Below are 11,052 nucleotides of genomic sequence, written 5' to 3' on the forward strand. Positions count from 1 at the left end.
CTGAGGGCCAGCACATCCCTGACACCCTGCTCAGGGCAGTGACCAAAGGCAAGCCGGACATCTTCGAGTGCAGATGTGCCCAAAACATGGGAAAGAGAAAGTCAGGAGAAATGCCTAAGACACAGATAGGTTGAAATTCAGATACAGAGGGGTCTAGAAGCGGGGGAAAGCAAGTCAGATGAATCATTGAATGAATAGCAGCACACAGCAGTCTCTCCTGCCATACCCCATTTACAAAACACTGTGATTTTCTAGTGAGAGATCATGGGACGGACCAGAGGTGAGCCAACAAGTGACTTACATAATAAGTTTACATTAAAGGATGAGATGCCAAAATACACTGTAAGAAGGATACTAGAGAACAGTTTTAATAATATATTCCAAACTTCCTGAGGTTGTTTATACCTTACTTCAGACTGATGAAATACTTTTTCTTACGTGTGGACTGATGTGAAATACCTTTCAACTACTGCTAAAAGACCTGGGTGTAGAACTCATACTTAAGCACCTCAAGAAAACAGCAAGTCACTTAATTACAAGATTCCGGGTATATTCCAAAATATTTCCTTCTATAAATTAACATCTCAAATAGGAGATTAACTGTTACTTTTAGAGTAATTTTATGGCATATTTGTTCTTCTGCAACTCTTTCTTTCTCAGACATTAGAAGTGCTCTGGAGATCAATGAAGACCTGTGAAACATCGCATGAAAATAATTAGTCTGACCAGAAAGAAGGACAGATTCAATTCTACACCCATGTATGTTCATGCAAACCCCACTGACAGTGGCACAAAGTTTAGGAGTTACAACCAATAGTCATTACAACCCAAAGTCATTAAAATGAAAACTAATTACTAATGAATGACTTGTTTGGTAAGCTATATGAAAAAGGATGGTGTTTTCAGTACAGATCCTAGAAGACAGATGCCCACATTTCAGAAATTACTTCAAAACTGGTGCTACTTGGCACTCTTAGAAGAGCGAAAAAAAGATTTGAAAGAACACTCTTCATCTAAAAACATATTTGTGTCTGAACTATATTTACCTACTACGGCCTGTGAAATTTTGAAGGAAAGAATCAGTTCTGCAGTTGTGTTGTTGATTGGGGCAATCTTTAGACCTCAGCAATACTTAAATGGATCTCACCTGAACTGATAAAAGCCAAAAGAGAATGCAGCTTGTCTTAGTTTTAATTCTTCTGCAGGGTGTGGCAGCCCTTTACTTCAGCATCTCTCCACTTGTTTCCAGCTCTTCTGATTAGCTGAATTTCCCCAAAGTTGCCAGGTGAGGATGCTAGTAGAAAGGATTTAAAATGTTGCCTGCGGGCTCAGGCTTCTTGAGCACTTTTCATGGTCCTTTGCACAGCTCAGAGACTGGAGAAGTTTCCACACCCAAAGGGGAACTCCACAGAGCCTCAAGCTTGGCACACATTCAGAGTGAAGGAAAACCCAATTCTGCCCTGCTTTCCTCTGTACAAGGAGATTCATAACTGCATCCCTTCCCCAGGAGACTGTCTTATCCCTGCAAACTGTTACACAGCACTGGAAGGCTTTAGCCACCTCTCCCTTGGTGTGCTCTCGTTTTGCACATTACATTGAACACGAATTGCTCCAGAGGGAGCTTTACAGTGCAGGGATTGGGGCACCCACGTGGGAGCTGGGACACAGAGAACCATCAGCACTAATAAATATTTAATCTTTGTATGCAAAGTGTAACAGCTTCACTGAGAGAGACTCTGCACCTGCCAGCTCTGCTCAGCCCAGAGCCTGCTCAGCAAGGGCTGCAGGAAGACGAGGCTTGAAGCAGATGGTGAAGTTGAACTTGGATCACCCAAACCATAAGCATGTGCTTTAGTCAATCTGTACATTCAGCCCAATTAGTGAACAGTGCCAGATCTGCCAAAGCCACGTTTTTCTCACGCTAAACGATTGATCAAAACAAAAGCAAACATCTCACCCAGGCTCACCAGTCAGCCTTGCTGCTGATCACGGCCCCACAGGCAGTGCCAGTGTTGCACAACAGCCGCTTTCTTCAGCTGTCAGCGCGCATCCTTTAGACATCAGCAGGAAATAAAGCACAAAACTGGAGACAGGAAATTGTTTAATGATAGAAATTGGCAAAGACAGGTGTAATCCTCAAGCTACATTTAGCTCATTTTAGGAAATACGCAGGTATCATTTTGACAGCACACTTTTAACAAAAAAAGGTAGAGATTTACAAGGTAAGATGTGCTTTTCTTAGAGGACCTAACCTCATTCTGTTGGTAAATTGACTGCCAGTCATAGCTGGAATGTGAATTTTTGTGAAATCAGTCTAGAAAAGGATATTTTAAATTCAGCTTTCAGTGCCTTTTAATGCTGTTGTTGAATGAGATCTTTGGTGTAATACAGATTGAAGGAAGTCTATTAGTACCTGCCCTTGGTTTCACAGCCTCTGTATAAACACCACCTTTGCCTCTGGTACTGGCCTTTTCTCATCTACAGCTGCTCCTTTGCTGCAAACTTTGAGCCAGGTTTAACTTTAGTTCATTTAATCTCTAACACCTTCCCTAGCTGTGGACTTGTCTCTGCTCTTTTCCTGCCTCTTCTCATTAACCCAAGACACCCAGCTTTTTTTCTCAGTTCCCCATTTCTCATTAATTTATTTTCCAAGAAGCAAAAAGGGAAAATAATTATACATCGGAAACCCCAGGAAGTACCAAATTAAAACCAGGGAGCTGATTTGTGTCCTGAGAAGACTCCAAGGTCACAGTCCTCTACTGTTCCTCATTGTGACCAAGAAGCCTCCTTGACAGCTTCGACACACACAGAGCAGCTGTAGGAAAAAAAGGACAAACATCACCCCTCTCCAGCTGTGCCTTCACATACACAGACAAATCCTGCTAGGAAATGACAAGGAGCAGCTAAGGGAAATGGACTTCAGAGATACAAAACACTCCTCACTGCCTGGCTTGGAATGGATGGGATGAAAGAGGAAGTGTCAGATCCAAACCAGAGCGTGCACGTACACCTGTGACTGTGTACACACAGCCATCTCAACCTGCAGAAGATGAAAAGCAGACCAACAACTCCCTTTGATAAGGGAATTTAGCTATCTATGTTATTACATGCTAATGACTGCACAGGACACAGTATAAACCTGACTTTTTTGGAAATGGGAGAGATAAATAGAAATTAATCATGGCTTTCTTACAGTTCTGCTTTATGGATGTGAATATCTGAGACTGAAGGTAGTGCCTGAATATCCTATTCAGTATAGCTCCTGAACTTTCTTTCAGTTTTATTCAGACTGCTGCTAGTTATTAAAGCTCAACAGACAAATTCTAGAACTATTGAGCAGATTCCAGGATTCTCATTGTTCAAGTTACTTGCAAATTGAAAAAGACAAGAGAAAGGATTTTTTTTCCCTGACAAACCATTTAACCAAGTATACAACTCTACTTAATCAGCTGAATGCTGGTGGTTTTCCCACAGAGAGAATTTCTGGAGAAGCCCTGTAATCTGTGAGCTCCTGTGGACTTCTGGGAGGAGAATGAGACTGGTGATGGGCTGTACCAGATTCCTTTGCCATGTCTTTGTGATGGATGGTGAAGTCCCACCTGCTGGAATCACAGATTTTTCACTTTCATTTGTGCATTGCTAATCGTTAAAGATAAAACAAGCACAAACCTGAAAGTCCATCAAGTGGAACTGAAAGAACCCAGCATGTTTTGTCTTGATTTTAAATCCTGCCTTGGAGAATCAGCTTATGGCTCCTGTTATTTGGTGCAGCAGTGCTTCAGGTATTTTCTTGAGCACCATAATCATTTTGCCTCCTAGGCACCAATCAGGGTTAATAAGGTCAGCCAGAAAGGAGCAGATTGCCCACTATGTAATCAAGACAGACTTTGAGTCAAAATCTTTCTATGCCAGTAGGAATATTTCCAGACTTGTACTAGAATATGAATAGGGATGAAACGGCATATGAGGACTTTTTTAATAACCCTTCGATAATATTTTGGAAGCAGAGATGAAAATGTGCCTTAATTTACAAAGGATTATAGAGTCGTGAATTCAGGAACTGGAGAGGATATTGGGACACTGATGCATATTGTCCATTTATCATTTTGATAATTCGGTTTCTCTGCTTTTCTCTGCTTCTCCATTTGGCACATTTTGCATCAAAATACATATTTTTAAAGATGCAATCCCAGTGAGTTCCTGCACAGTTACTCACATGTATGGCCCTTCAAAACCTTTAGGTTTTAAACCCAAGGCCAATATGTGATTCAAAGTATTGCAGTGAGCATGGAGCAAAGTACCTCAGTGAGCAGTGAGCAAAGCATTTGTGTCCTCCAGAGCAAGGCTCAGGCAAATGACTCACAGCACCTGCAGGGAGGGAAGGAGGAGTCAAACTGATTTTCCAGAGTACTGATCACAGACATATCAGGGGGGTGATGTGGCCTTAAGGGAGAGGAAGGACAGGAAAGGACAACAGCGCTGTTAGTTTGTGACTTCCATAATTGTATGTTTGCAGAATTAGAAGGGAGGGAGGGAAGCAGGAAAGACAAGTATTTATCAGTTGCCACTTTCTGCTTGTTGCATGCAAAGGAATATTTCTGACAATTTCCTTGCTAAAAGAGCTGAGCTTGCTGAAACCTAAAGCAGGAGGATTATATTGGGATGGGATATAAGCAAGCCCAGCCACTGCCCAGCTCCTCCAGCTCTCCCAGAACCTTCTCATTACCTAACATCCTTTGCTTTCATTGCTCTGTCCAAAACAATAACTGCATTTTCATGAAAAATGTTCTCTGCTGAGAAAATGTGGCCCTTTTGTGCAGATATATAGCTGTACATTCACATAATTAGCAGAATTTATTATACAGAATTCCTGACAAGTAAGATCACATGAAAAGGTTGATAAGCTAAAACTGCATTTCAACAAGCTGTTTTTGATGTAGTCATGACAATGTAATGAAAAGTTTGAAAGATGTACAATTTCTGTAATAAATGAATATTCACTTTTGTTCTGAAGTATTAGTACTTGTGTCTAGACTTTGAGTGCTTCCAATCATAGAGCTACTAAAGCCAGAATTCAGGTGGTTAGCAAAAATGGTATGTCTTCAAGATGTGCCTGCTGTACTAAAAAGATTTTATCTAAGGCTAGGCTGTGGGTAATGTGAGATAGATAATAATTGATTTTTTATTTACTTTATTTATCATTATTTTAAAAATTGTTTAAATTTTTAAGCTATTTTTAATATCTTCTTTTTTCCAGATTCATTTAAAAATTGGGAACTTGTAAACACTCCCAATATTTGGAGTGCTTGTCTATTCAAAGAGAGAGAAGGTATAGTCAAGTATATATAAATATAAACAATCCAATCTCATTACATCAGATCAGATTCAACAATATAATGACATAAAAATAATAATCTGACAGTATTTTAGCTGCTGCATGGCTACTGGACGTAAAACTCAAGGTAAAATGAGGAATGTGTGATTTGGGGAGTTGACAGGAGGGTCAGTTGTCAGCTGTTCAAATCCAGCCCAGGCTGCCCTCAGCAGCAGGCCAGTAATGGAACCATCACTGCCCTCACTTTCTGGCAGCTGTTTGGCTGCAGTAAAACGGGACAGTGCCCTACTCCCTTTGTTTTAGGTTACCCATGCCTCTGTTCTCCTGACAGGGCCAAAAATCTCTCAGACTACTCCCAAGGAGAGACATGTCAATGGACAAAACTCAGCAAGGATGTCTCGAGTGGTGGTAAGGCACATCTAGAAGTTAAAAGCTTCATGCCAGAATCACAACATTCTCTGAGCCCTAAAGGAGCCTCCTTAGTTTCTTTTAAAGTTTGGAAGGTGTCCTGGTGATAACCTCAAGGCTAAATCCTTAATAGTCCCTCTTGGTGGTCTACAAGTGTCACACTTTTGACTTACTGGTCTTGACTAGAGTCTTGGCCAATGCTCCTGTGGGAGTGAGAACAGAGGTGCTTTGTCCTGGGCAAGGTGACAGGGTTTAGTCCCTGCTAGCACTGTAGGATGTGCCATATTATGGTGTTTATCCTGTCTAGTGCTTACATGGTATGGCTCCCCCTCCCACCATCTACAACTGTGCAGGGGTCCTTCTACCTCCCTCACCTGCAGCAGATCCTGTTATTGGAGAGGTCTCCTGGAACAGAGCTGCTGTTCCTCCCACACCATGAGTCAGACAGATCTCAACAGTAGGGCCAGCAGTATGTGTGTGGCTGAGAGACCTCATCAGGAGCCTGGGGGCAGCATGATAGAAGGCTGCTGGAATCAGATATAAAGTATTGGAGAGAGGAGAAGACCGGGAGGCAGGTTTGCCATGAGCTCCATCACCACTGTTCAGCAGACGTGTAAGAAAATTCTTCTTTTCTACTGACTCAGTGCTCTCACAAGCCTCCTGCTCTCTCCCTGGTGAGGGAGAAGAAGATAACCTGAGCAGTATTGTGCCAAAATTCAGTGTGGCACAGCAGAGCTCCATGACTAAGATGGTCTCAGGATTAATATGCTGTCAGGTTGGAAATGTCTTTTATGAGCCCCATCCACACGGCTGGCAAAACCCAGGCAGCACTGGCGGTGTCTCTGACCAGTGTGAAGTTGTAAGGCTGTGGTGGGGCTCAGAGCCCTCTTTATCATTACTCCTGAGCCATAAAGGTGAGGTTCCTGTGGGCGGGGAGCAGCCAGCAGGCAGACATGTGCCCAAATACACGGGCCACTGCATTCTGCTCACACATTTGAGCCCTTGTGTTGGGGACCCCCTTGGAAAAGGAGGCTCCCACTGGCTCCCAGAGCTGACTACCACAGGGCAGAGCAGGGGAACAAAATGCATCTTTCATGCCTGGGTATCCCTTATCCACAGTTTGAGCAGAAACCCAGCAGACAAAGTTCTCTATCTTCTATCCTCTATCCTTTCCCAGCATTTATTTGGAACCTCAGGAGGAAGGCAGTAAAAGTGGATTTCAACCAGGTCAAAAAAACCCAATAGCTTGCTTTTTAGTCCACAGCAAAAAAGGAATTTTCAGGAAAAAATCTGAATACCAAAATATTCAAGCCAAAAAATAAAGTTTTTAATTTTTGGCAGCTCAGGACAGGTTTGGGCTGCTCAGTTTTTGACAGTAAAGCAACATATATTCGCACCATTTTTTTCGTCTTCTTTTACAGTATGCTGACATTTTCAAATGCATTTTCTCTTGAAATGCAGTTTTGCTTGAACATTTTCAACAACGCTTTTTCACGGTATTTAATTCTCAGGGTTTCTCACTGCCAGGGGAACAGCCGAGAATCCAGGGAGGAGCCGTGGAAATGCATTAGCAATGGCAGCTCTCAAGAGCAGCTCAAAGTGGCACTGGACCCCTCCAGCTCTGGCCCTTGGCAGCAGCTGGTGCTGTCCAAGTTGGAAGTGGAGCAGAGATGCAGCAGAGCTCCCAGCCCTCATCCAGGGGAAGCTGGAAAGGGTAGGCACAGGAGAAAAGGGCCAAGTCAAATGCACCCTTGATCAAATGGTGCAGTCTTAGCAAGACAGCAGGAAAAACAGACTGTGTCATGTCCCAGCACTGTCTCACTATTTGTGCCAAGCCTTGCAGTCAGGAGAGAGCATCTCCTGACCTGCCCACAGCTGTCCCTGTACTTGCAGCCAAAGGCAGTGTCAAAGCCTGCGTGTTGCTGCATTACACTGTAGCTGGAAACGCTATGGAGGGTCCTCTATACATTCCTGCTTTTGCATTCATAAAAACCAAGTGAAAGCACCTCTGACCCAGCCCAGGAGGGGTTGGCAGTGGCACCCCTCCCGCTCTTCACTGAGCAATCTCTCTGAGCCAACAACAGGGAGACACAGCTCAAAGAAGCATGGAAAGGTCATATGATAGAGTGGGAAAACACATTTAACTAAATTCACCTGCATGTTTTTACTGAATAGAAGTATTGTGCTATTTTTTTCCCTACAGGCATCTTTTCTCCTTCAGGGCAGTCCACCTCGACTAACTTCTAGCCAAAGGAGTTCCCACTTCATACACAGAGCATCAGTGTTGCACACATGTAACCAGGACTGCTGCAGGCAGACACCAGGAACTCCACTAAAAACAACTAAAATATGCTGATGAAATCCCACTTTCCTGCTCATCCAGCCCATCAGACTAGAAATGATAGGGTTTCTGAACTCCTCTGAGCAAACAGTGTGAAAATATAAGTCTTGGTTTGGTGCATGCCCAGAGTGTTGAACTAAGAACACTTGTCTCATATGTAAGCAGCTGCAAAACCTGATATTTACACAAGGATTCACAGAGATGAGAAAAGCCTGTGTATTTTTTTTCTAGATGGCAGGCTCTGATTCAAACGGGAATTAATTTGGGAAAACCCTCTGGTTTGTATCATACAGCATGCCAGGTTAAATGACTAGAGTAGACTCTATTTTTTGTGTAATTGAAGATTAGCTTTAGAGCATTGACATTGTTCCCACATCAATATAGTAGCATTTTTGCCTACCAAAGCACCCATCATTTTGCATGTCAAATAGATTGTGAAAAAAGTAGAACTCTACCTTTAAAAGCACTCAATCAACAAGATCACAAATGCACTTGGTATAAATACAATTGCACCTATATATGCTTTTGTGCAGAGCTGTCTCTGGGAACCCACACTTGTTTGGCTTACCTTAGACAAGGTGGCTGCAATTTCAAAGCTTAGAGCTGCCTTTAAATGGCTTTCTTAGACTTGGGTATGAGCTGGCACATGCTTCTGCTGGCAACACAAGGGCTGTTGTCTCAGCTACCCAGCAGTATTATGCAAAAGAAGGCTTTTATGAGGCCAATTAGTAGAGCTGGAAAACCCAACCCAGGTTTGGCTACCCAAGCCCCACCTCAAGGGCTCAAGTACCTGATGTGAGTTTCTCCTCATTTTTTTTCAGATTTATCAGGTGGTCTAATAAATTACATCCCCCTTCTTACAAAGCCTGGATCAATTTTATGGAGAAATGCTAAAGCAGACAATGCTCCTGTGGCAGAGGCCAGCAGAGCTGATGGCAGGGTGGTACAGCACAGGGGATACATTAGATTGCTGCAGGGAATAGCTTGCAAACTGGAGTTAACCTCCACCCCCCATGCTCTCTAGGGGTTACATTTTGGGGGTCTGGGTACGTACCTTAGGCTGGTCCCAACTATTTTTTTGAGTCTCACAAAGGCACATGAGCCTGGCCCTCAGCTCAGCAGTGCTTTTAGCTCCCCATTGAGCACCAGCACAGCACTAAAGCAACAAAAGAATGAATGCAGAGAAAAAGACATCATCTCAGGTGATATTAGGATATCTAAGGTATCACTTCTTGCCTCATTTTAAATAATATTTTATTTTAAATTCCTCCCTCTCTCTCCACAAGAGGTACATTTTTTGAGGCAAAGGCAGAGTGCTCTTCAGCACCATCAGGGATAGCAAGGCAGTTGCCAGTCTCATCCTGCAAAAAACCACAGCTATCACAAGAGGTTCAAAGTTCTTCCAAATAAAAAGGCGGAGCTGATGGACACTGTGTGTTCCTCCTATTGCTTTAAAAGCTCCAACTGTTCTGCCTCTGCAGTGGCAATACATCTGTGTTGCTGTGCAAGCAAAAACAGAGAAAGGATGAGGAAAAGAACAATTTCACATATTTTTGTCTGTTGCTTCCATCTTGTGGCCAACTTGGAAAAGAAAAAATTGGGGGTTTATTTCAGTTAAATTATTATTAACAAATGAATGGAAACACTGGAATTTTTAGAGGTGGTTCTAATCCTTAGCTCCAGTTGTTTGGATGGGAATGAATTGGGGTTGGAAGCTAGGTTTTCCCTTTGAAAAGCATTGAACACCAATGCCAGCAGAGGAAGGGGCTGGTGCCTCCTCTGCCACACACTCTGTTTTGGTCTCACATGAGCTGCTGTGCCAAGGGTGCAGGACAGAGATGAGGTCAGGAGGACAAGCCCATGAGTGCTTAGCCCACCCTCACCCTGCTGAAGGCAGCAGTGATGGGACTCCAGCAGAGCATGGACTCTGCTTCAGCTGCTGCTTCACGAGCTAGCCCAGACCCATGAGGTGGATTCTCTCTTCTTTGTTTTTGAGCCTACAAAGTCTTTTCTTTGTCTCCCTTTCATTCTTCCTGGGGGTTATGCCAGCACACAGCTCCCATACCACACAGCCTCTAACAATGGGGATGACTTGATGGGATGCAGCAAAATTGCTGAGACAGTTGCAGAGGCACCATGCCTCAGGTTTCCAGAGCCATGGGGATCATCTCAAGGGGGCTGGATAACTTCTCCCTGGCTTGTGAACCTGCTGCTTTTTCCACTCATAGCAACGCAACTTAGCCAAAAATCTTTTTACCTGCATAACCTGAAGTAATTCTCTTCCCATCCTCCTGGCCAGAAGCCTGCCCTTCTCAGCTCCTGGCACAGTGCTGCTCTCTCTCAGCTCCTGTTTCCTGGGCAGGCTGCCTCTGCCTTGTGCCATTGCGTGCCCTCAGCACATTTGCAGCCAAATACTTGCTGAGGCCTTGAGACAGGGAGCAAGATGATGCATGGAACTCATGTTGGACTCCCAGCCTGGTGGAGCAAAGAGCTAGAATTTTGCCCAAAATGGGTCTGCTTCAGCAAGAAGGTGAGAAACTCACTCTCCATGCTCCCCAGCATGGACAGATATGCTCACAGGCACACACAGCCATGCCCTGTGCTTGGGAGGATGCTCTGTAGCCAGGCTCTTGCATAGAGAGGGATTTTGGTACCCCACACAGCAGAAATGACGATTCCATTCGTCCTTGTGTCTCACACAGCTGCTGAGCTGCCAGAAGAGCAGGTGCACAGCCCAGCAGGATGTGAGGGCACAAGCACTTCCAGGGCTCTTTCCTGTGCTCCTGTGGTGGCAGGAAGTGCTGTGTGTCTGTGCAGGATACAGGATAAAGGCTCCTTTCAGCGAGGACACACAAAGGAGACACAACCTACTGTCACTCGTATCCAAGGCCAGGGCCCAGGATGCTGCACCCCATTTGAGTGAGGAGGGGATGTTAGATGGAGAGTTCATCCCCCAGCAAGTTCCCAG

Source organism: Ammospiza caudacuta, chromosome 4 (genome assembly GCF_027887145.1).
Source record: "Ammospiza caudacuta isolate bAmmCau1 chromosome 4, bAmmCau1.pri, whole genome shotgun sequence".
Classification (NCBI taxonomy): domain Eukaryota; kingdom Metazoa; phylum Chordata; class Aves; order Passeriformes; family Passerellidae; genus Ammospiza; species Ammospiza caudacuta.